We start from the raw sequence: 9,229 nt of genomic DNA, 5'->3' as shown, positions 1-9,229 counted from the left end.
TTGCATGGGAATTGTATGCTTAATGTATAATTTTCAAGGTTATGTGTGATTTCTATCCTTTGGTTGCCACAATTTCATTTAGTCAACACAATGGTGGCTTTGATCGCAGTTGAGGTTAGAGTTGATTGACGTTCATATCTAGCTAGCAGCACAAGCAAATCTCTCTTCACCCATCATCAAGACCAACAATCTCTGCAATCCTCTTCCATTCCATTGACCTTCTGATTTTGTCTCTTTATTCTAGCATAGCGACATTGATGCTTTTCATCAATATGTTATTGGGCTCATCATTTCTGGAGGGAATATTACATTTTAAACAGTTTAATATAAGCTATATGTCGACATTGAGAGGGGGATGGTTTAATTTTTGCTTTCCAAGCAATCAGTGTAAATATCAGATTTGATGGTTTGATGTAATAATATAATGTAGTTGCCCAGACTGTAAATGAAACATGAAATCAACCACGATTGAAATTCTGTGTGCATAACTTGCTGTGATCTTGGCCCAGGCCAGTAATTTTCTGGTACTGGCCTGGTGTGCAATCTTAAAGACATTTATTTTCATTGTTAGAGCGACCATTTGCGTATCTGGTCAATATAATAGATAGTCTGTGGTCACACATGATAGTCACACGTGTTATCTTAATTGGGGGGGGGGTCTGAATCCTTCGTGAGGGACGATATGTTACCTCTCTCTTTCTCTATCTAGCTCTTTCTTTCTCCCTCTCTCCTCTTCTGCACTTACTTAATGTACATACTGTATTATATATAAACATTTTACAGACTGTGGAGAAGGCACAGGATGAACCAGGCTGAGAAGACCTACTGGAGGCCTGGTCCGTGGAGGAGGCACAGGATAGACCGGGCTGAGAAGACCTACTGGAGGCCTGGTCCATGGAGGAGGCACAGGATAGACCGGGTTGTGGGAGAGCACTGGAGCTCTGGTGCGTAGACTTGGCACCACTCTTCCAGGCTGAATGCCCACTCTAGCCCGGGACCTCCAGAGCGCAGGCACAGGTCGAACCGGGCTGTGGGGGGGCATTGGAGCTCTGCTGCTTAGCACTTGCACCGCTCCTCTTGGCTGCATGCCCACTTTAGCCCGGCACGTGCAGGGAGCTGGAACAGGCCACACTGGGTTCTCCTGGCAAACCAGTGCTTAGGGAAACCGTGCTTAGAGCAGGCACAGGACTCACCGGGCTGTGGAGGCACACTGGAGGTCTGGAGCGCCAAGCTGGCACAAGACGTGCAGGGCTGGGGAGGCGCACAGGAGGCCTGGTGCGTGGGGCTGGCACAGTCTTCACCAGACGGCTAGCACGCACCTTAGGACGAGTATGGAGAGCTGACTCAGGTGACATCAAACCGAGGACACGCTCCGTAGGGCGAATATCGTGCCTCATGCACCAACAAAGCAGCAGCTCTCTCATAGCGCTCTCCTCCAATCTCCCCATCAACTCCTTCACTGTCTCCCCTCCATGTTCACTGGCTCTGGTTCCAACCTCGGCTCCGCCAACCGTCCCGTATGCCCCCAAAACATTTTTGGGAGGGGCTGCCTCTCCTGGCCACGCTGCTCTGTCCTTTGGTGGTGGGAAGTTCTGTCACGGGCGTCGTAAGAAGTGGACCAAGGTGCAGCGTGGTCAACATACATATTCCTTTTATTTTAAAATGTTGCCAACAAAACAACAAACGAAAAAAAGAAACAACCGTGACGCTTACAGGGCTAATTCCCACAAATAACAAAGGGAAAATGGCTACCTAAGTATGATTCCCAATCAGAGACAATGATAGACAGCTGTCCCTGATTGAGAACGACCAAAACAAAGAAATACAAAAACATAGAAAATAGAACATAGAATGCCAACCCAAATCACACCCTGACCAAACCAAAATAGAGACCTAAAAAGGTCTCTACGGTCAGGGCGTGACAGTATGTCTGTTTATGCGTGTGTGCACGCGTATTTGTGCGCGCGTGTGTGTGAATGTACGTGCATTCCAGTGGAAATTCAGTGTTTGCCATCCTAGCCCGAGGGCAAACTATTTCGTACTATACCCACTGGGGAGTCTGTCACACACAGGTCAATGTGAACTGGAGAGGAGTTAAGCCAGGGTGTTGGGCAAAATGTCATACAATCCTCTCTCCATCCACTGACTGTCCTCAGATCAGTTGTAATACAGTATTAATGCCCTGTTCCTGTGTGTGAGGCATGCTGCCTAATGTGTGCTGTGTACAGGAATGTCGCCAAATTATTCATAGGCCGATGTGTGTCTACAGAGATATACAGTGGCATGAGATATGTAGTATCATCACAATATCAGGGAAGTGCATGAACGTTTGCTGTTTTGAATCCCAGAGCCGACTAGATGAAAAATCTGTTGAGGTACCCTTGAGCAAGGCACTTAACCCTACTTGTTCCTGTAATGTAAGTGGCTCTGGATAAGAGCATCTGGTAAATTATGTAAATATAAGGATACAGGGAAAGGCTAGACTTTAATTCAGTGTCAAATTCAAATGTTGCCTGACCATTGTTTCATGGTTGCTTCAGTGTTACACTATTGTTGTTGAATTAATCAGACCCAGCACATCATGAGAACGCCACCTGAACATACAGGTTGTCTTTGTTCGTCAAAGCAAACTGCAGTGGCCTTCTGTTAGGTGGATCTGTGAAGGTGTGTAAGGACAAGGACACATTATCTTGCCTTCATCCATATGATTCTCTCATCTTTTGCAATGTTTTGAGAGGAGTGTGTATTTTTACATGCTATGTGATGTTAGAAACATAAGGCTTGTTGTTTAGAGGAATGGTTCCTTTAATTCCTTTATGAACATAATTGGTTTCCGCCAAATGTCTCAATGCTCTGCATGTCAATATTCAATGTCCCTAATTGATTTGTGTGTTTCATGCTTTTTCCCTCACTGCATGTAGACTATGTCCTACTGTATGTGACTATAACTAATCCATTGGGCCTAACAATGGAAAACACACACAAACACACAACTTCACAATCACCTGACATTTTACATTTTGCCAAGCAGTCTCAATAGCAAGGAGCCCAAGTAAGAGCATAGTTTTAAAACAATTACCTGCTCAACTCTTGCACTTCTTACACAGCAAGGCAAAGCTTGTACCGAGCCCACACTATTCCATAACACCATGGTTGGAAACATATTATAGAGACAATCTCAGACAGTATGATTTTATCAGTGAACACCTCTCAACTTCAATCTCAAATGGTGCCCATTCCTGAGCGTTCTGCATCAGTGGTAACTTGTGTCTATCACTTAGAGAGCGGGCCAACAATCAATACCTTCAACTCGGAATGGAATGAGACAGGCTTTACTGGGGGGGGGGGGGGGGGGGATCTGGGACAGTGAGTGAGGTGCCGATGGTGGTAGTGGTTGCTGGGTTGCTATGGCAACAAGAATGTGGGAAACGACATACAGCTGTATATGGAGCTTTACATGGGGTGTTTGAGGATATTTGTGACTCCCCTACACTCTTAGAAGAAAAGGTTCCAAAAGGGTTCTTTGGCTGTCTCCAGGAGAACTTTATTTCGTTCCAGGTAGAACTTTTGGGGATTCTTTGTAGAACCTTTCGGGGTTCTATGTAGAACCCTCTGTGGAAAGGGTTCTACCTGGAACCAAAAAGGGTTCTTTAAAGGGATCTCCTATTGGGACAGCTGAAGAAGCCTTTTAGGTTCTATATAGTAAGCATTAGTAAGCAAGAACCCTGTTATATTTGGCGCATGTCACCAATAAAATTTGATTTGAGATAGAAAAAAGCTGCTAAGAGTATACCTTATTGGTGGTAAAAAACCTGGTTTATTTTTTTTCACCATTATTTACCCCCAAATGTGTAGAATTTGGCCAGTATGGTTTTCAATTACCCCTTCTCAGTTCCATAGGAGCTGAGGTCCAGGGTTGGAGAGGGACACTGTCACACTAAAACTAATCTCCTGTACTGATTAATAATTGATGCTAGCCATGGGGATAATGAATAATAATTCATACTTTTTACAGACCGTTCCAGCATACCTTAAATCCTGCATTGATACTGGTGAGAAGATATAATTGTTTCTGAGGCTCATGGTAGCATGTGTCATGCAAGGACACGCACACTAAAACCGTCCATTGAATACGGCACATATTTTATATAGCCAGTAGACCAACGGACACCAGCTTGATTAATGGGAGCTAATGGGCTCATCCATCCCGAACAAATCAAAGCCACATAATGAAAATGATGTGAATCTATATGAAGTCATATTTAGTAAATATCATGAGAGACATCTAGTTCATAGTAAATCAGCAGGGCCAGTTTAAGGGACAGCCAGTATATAGCTGTGTACTCCCTAATTACACCATTATGTCATGTCCCAGTAGCTGAACTGTTTTGTTGATGTAGCTGTCTGTGTATCCTCCTCTACAGTATACTGGCCCATAGGGGCACATAGCTTCCATTCAATTAATTATTACTGATACATCAACGCACACACACACACACACACACACACACACACACACACACACAAATACATGGATGCACAAACAGATGTATATCCATAAACAAATAAACACATACACCTGTACACAAACATGCACACACTCGCACACACTTGCAAACTCGCACACACAAACATACACACAATCGTACATCTAGCTCCACAGCCCATCCCCATGAGGCCATTTAGAATTCTCTCTGAGTCAGAAGCCATGAGCCCAGTGATGTGGAGCTGGGAATGTGTCAGACTGACTGAGAGGAGTGTAACTGCACCACTAACCATCCGTAGGATTAGAATCTTACTTTCTGTAATTAACCACATACACATGCACACACACAAACACATACAATCTTCCTATTTCCGGTTAAGTTTGTACACACGCATGCATGCACACATACACACAAAAACACACACACAGTGGATGGCAGGTAGCTTAGTGGTTAGAGCAATGGGCCGGTAACTGAAGGGTTTGTAGTTTGAATCCCCGAGCCGTGAAATATCTGCCCATCTGCCCCTTGAGCAAGGTGTTCAAACACTCCAGGGTCGCCATCAATAATGACTGATCGCTGGCTGTGTCCCCATTCTCAGGGACATGCAATTTCCATTTCACACCACACACTTGTAAAGGTTACCTTTACTGACTTTATTGTCTCCATGGGGAAATGTTGTTGCAGTGTCATGTACATGTTTAAAGTGGTGTTTTAAATACAAAAAAATGGACAATATAACTTTCATAATAGTTACATACCAACAAAAAGATACTAGCCTTCTGGCCTTACTGGGTTGATAGGAACATTAGCCCGAGCTATTTAGGAGGGATTTCACACCTGGTACAAATTGTTGTCTTGTTCTGTTTTTCCTGCTGAGGGGTGCTGATATCTGCACCCAGAGGGGAGTAGTTCAAAGTCCGGGTACAGCGGGTGGCTTGAGTCTAAAATTATTTTACGGGCCTTGTAGTCTGACGTGATAAAAGAAATCTGAGCAACAGGTAACTCCTCCAAATGGATTCATCCTTCAAATCGATGCATCCCCCAAACCTTCCCACCACCTCATCTACAAAGGGCCAATGTGATACTTCAATAAGTGATGAGGCCTTTATGAATGATGCATTCATTTGTTCAATAAAATATACATAGGCAGAACAGTTTGGTTCGCTGTCGCATTTTAGCCCTGAAGAAAATGACTAGGTTGACATCCTGCATCTTGTTCCAGTCTAAATGGTTCTGCTTTTAGAGAACAGTAAATAATACCTCCATAGAACTAGAGACCATGAGCTTCTAGTGCTTTCTATCAAAACTGGCTGCTAATTAGCTACACATGTGTCCAACATAATGGTCTGTTTTTGGCTAAATGTTTCTATCATGGACAATGATCTTAGTTAGGGTTGCAAAAAAACCCCAGTTACTTTCCCACAATTCACAGGTTTTCCAGAAATCCTGGTTAGAAGACTCCCAGCATCAGGAGGGAACAAGAAGGAATTCCAACAGTTTTGGAATACCTGGGAATTTTGTGAAATGTATTACATTTTTTGCAACCCTAATCATAGACGTTGGTTGTTGGCGGGAATCAGCTAACTATGTAATCTATACATCAAACTCTGGCAGCATTAACACCCAAATCAAAAGTAACATTGAAAAATATTCAGCATTATATAGAGAAACACAGAATCCCAAACACCAAGCTTGATGTTCATAAAACTGAGTGTTGTGTGGTGTATACACTTCTTATGTGTTATTTGAACATGTTTGTTTGCTAATTGCAGTTATACACAATGAGAGAATGAGACAGATCTGGGTGTCTGCTGTAGACATGAAACTGCCTGTAATTTGCATGTTTCATAATAGAGATACAATGCAATATATTTAATCATGTGGTTTTCATAGTAAAGTGCAGTGCAATAATGATCAGTAATGCGGGATTGTTCCCAAGGGCCGAGGGAGGGAAAACCGAGAACATCAGCCACTGCAGAAACCCCTCCCACTCCCATTCACATTCAAATTTCAGTTATTGTCCACAAATAAGCAAATTCATTTTCACAGCTTGAGGAAAACAACGAGACGCATGAGAAACAACAACCGGCAATTTTCCCACAAGGCATTTCAGCATTCCAAGTAGACGCAAACAATTATGTTCCAAAGGATTCACTGCAGTTGATCTAAAATTCCTACGTAGAGATATCCATATTAAACCGAAAGCATAGACTAGAAACATGTCTTCTGACACTGATTTATGTTGTCATCTGGTATCACAGTCTGTATCCAGTGTCAATGATTACTTTTGTATTGACATGTCGAGGTTCAGAGATCCACAGTTAAGACACTGAAGACTCCAGCCAGCAACTCCAGGCTCTCCTCAGGATTACAGGCTAACCACTCCACTGCAGCCTTAGGTACCCCCACAGCGAGACTAAGACCTGAGTCAATGTGAAGAGATACAGTAAACAATTGGCAAAACGAGTGAAGTGGAAGATGAGGTGTGAGCAGAATATCCTTTACTGTAATCTCTAGCAATGTTTCCTCACTCCATAAGAGAAGGTTTCTTGCTGTTTGTTATCTGCTGTTTGTAGAGATGCCGTCAACCGGGGGAGGGGAGTTCCCTGAGACAGAGGATTGTTGCTTAATGCTTTGAGGTAAGGTATAGCAAACACCTACTCATATACACACACACACACACACACACACACACACACACACACACACACCCCTCCCCCCACACACACTCCCCCAACACAGCTTTATCCTGTATCCTCCCATGAGGGCCAGGTTTCTGCAGGTCTAACAGGTGTGCACCAGTATCAGCAGGGTTCCCTAACCCCCATCAAGGCTGCTTCCCCCTGGGGTAACACCTAGCCTAGCGGAGCACCAGGCCTCACACCCTCAGCGGCTCTCGTTCTGTCAATCACCCAGGTGGAGCCAGGAGACAGGCAGAGGGATGGGAGAGGGGGTGTCTTCCTCACTCAGTTTGACAGCTGTGGGACTCCCAGAGTGGATTTGAGGTAAGCCAGTGGAACAGTATCAGTTTCTGCTCCTATTCAGGCTTTCTCATTAGCATACTCCCAAGCCAATACTGACAATCACGCACACACACCACTTGGGCTAGCAAGTATAAAGAGAGTACATAGTCATTATGGGTATGAAGACGCTAAATGTTTTGGGACAACTCCATAAGAGTGCTGAACAACTCATGTCTGTATAACTCACAGTAATCAATCTGCTGGAACATGTGTACTTGTTGTCCATAGAGACAGGACAGCATCAAGGTTGGTTATTTTGATCTCTATGCAGATGCATTAGTTTTTGTATTTACGCACTGCGGACGTGACCAAACTCATGAATACAGACACATTAACAATGTGAATGTGAACGCGAGCAAAGTGACTTTAGCTAACATGAACATGATTTCCCTCCATTCAGCCCCATGTGTTTCCTTTTCATGTGCACATTACACGTCTGCATTCACCGCTGTAATATGGATGGACACTCAAAAGGTTTGGGCCAGAGCCGAGGAAAGGAAAAATCATCCCCAGGCATAGGTTTCCATTGTCCTGTCTGCTGTTATGATATAGAGTTGAGTCCAGTACATTACAGTTCAGTAGCGGATGTAATAGTGACCTGGACTTCCTGCTATGTCCCCTGGCTTGTTCACTCAATTATTTAAGAGAGCTCTCTATCTCTGTTTTGTCAAAGGGTCAGAGGACACACAGCAGCCTGAAAACAGCCTGTTAATAGTGCCAGTCTCCTATTTCACATTAGTCAGAGAGATGGAAGAGTGGACACATGCATGCCCATATGCAGGTAGGCAATCAGACTGACAGGATGCACACACTCACACACACTGAAACCATTATACACGGGTAACATTTGTTTGACTAATGGATGTTTATTTATTCTCTTATCACCAAGGGGTTGATATATGCCATAGAATTTGGTCTTTGATTCCACCTTGCAACACTATTTAACTCCATTCATCACAGGCCCATTGATACCGTGTGTAGGTATCTTCCACCCAAGTACAGTAGGAATGGAGAGTCATCTAATTGGTGTGTATCTCTATCAGGTAATGGCATTGAAAGGAGAGATCTAAGGGAGATTTGATATTACACACCATCTAATTATCTCTGCTTGTTACACAGAGAATAAAAGACGCTGGGTCTATTTTTAGCGTCATTCAGGCCGTTTCCTCCACGCTGCGCCCTGAAGACACTACTACCATGTGTGAAGAATGCTTCCGTCCAATTAGCATTGGGCTTTTCAGGGTTGACGGCAGTTCAAGGCTCCAAGTTAAAATTACTTATATTTTATTTGCATCTTTGGTGCTTTCACATTCCCGTGTTCCCATCCCCTCCCTCTAGCAACCCCATTCTCCTGAAAATCTGATAACGAGGGATTCATTTGGTGCTTCCACGTTCCCGTGTTCCCATCCCCTCCCTCTAGCAACCCCATTCTCCTGAAAATCTGATAAAGAGGGATTCATTTGGTGCTTCCACGTTCCCGTGTTCCCATCCCCTCCCTCTAGCAACCCCAATTTCCTGAAAATCTGATAACGAGGGATTCATTTGGTGCTTCAACGTTCCCGTGTTCCCATCCCCTCCCTCTAGCAACCCCAATTTCCTGAAAATCTGATAACGAGGGATTCATTTGGTGCTTCAACGTTCCCGTGTTCCCATCCCCTCCCTCTAGCAACCCCATTCTCCTGAAAATCTGATAAGGAGGGATTCATTTGGTGCTTCAAC

The sequence above is a fragment of the Oncorhynchus nerka genome, linkage group LG28 (genome assembly GCF_034236695.1).
Source record: "Oncorhynchus nerka isolate Pitt River linkage group LG28, Oner_Uvic_2.0, whole genome shotgun sequence".
NCBI classification, from domain to species: Eukaryota; Metazoa; Chordata; class Actinopteri; order Salmoniformes; family Salmonidae; genus Oncorhynchus; species Oncorhynchus nerka.
The sequence above is the reverse complement of the archived record's forward strand: the minus strand, read 5'-3'. Positions refer to the sequence as shown.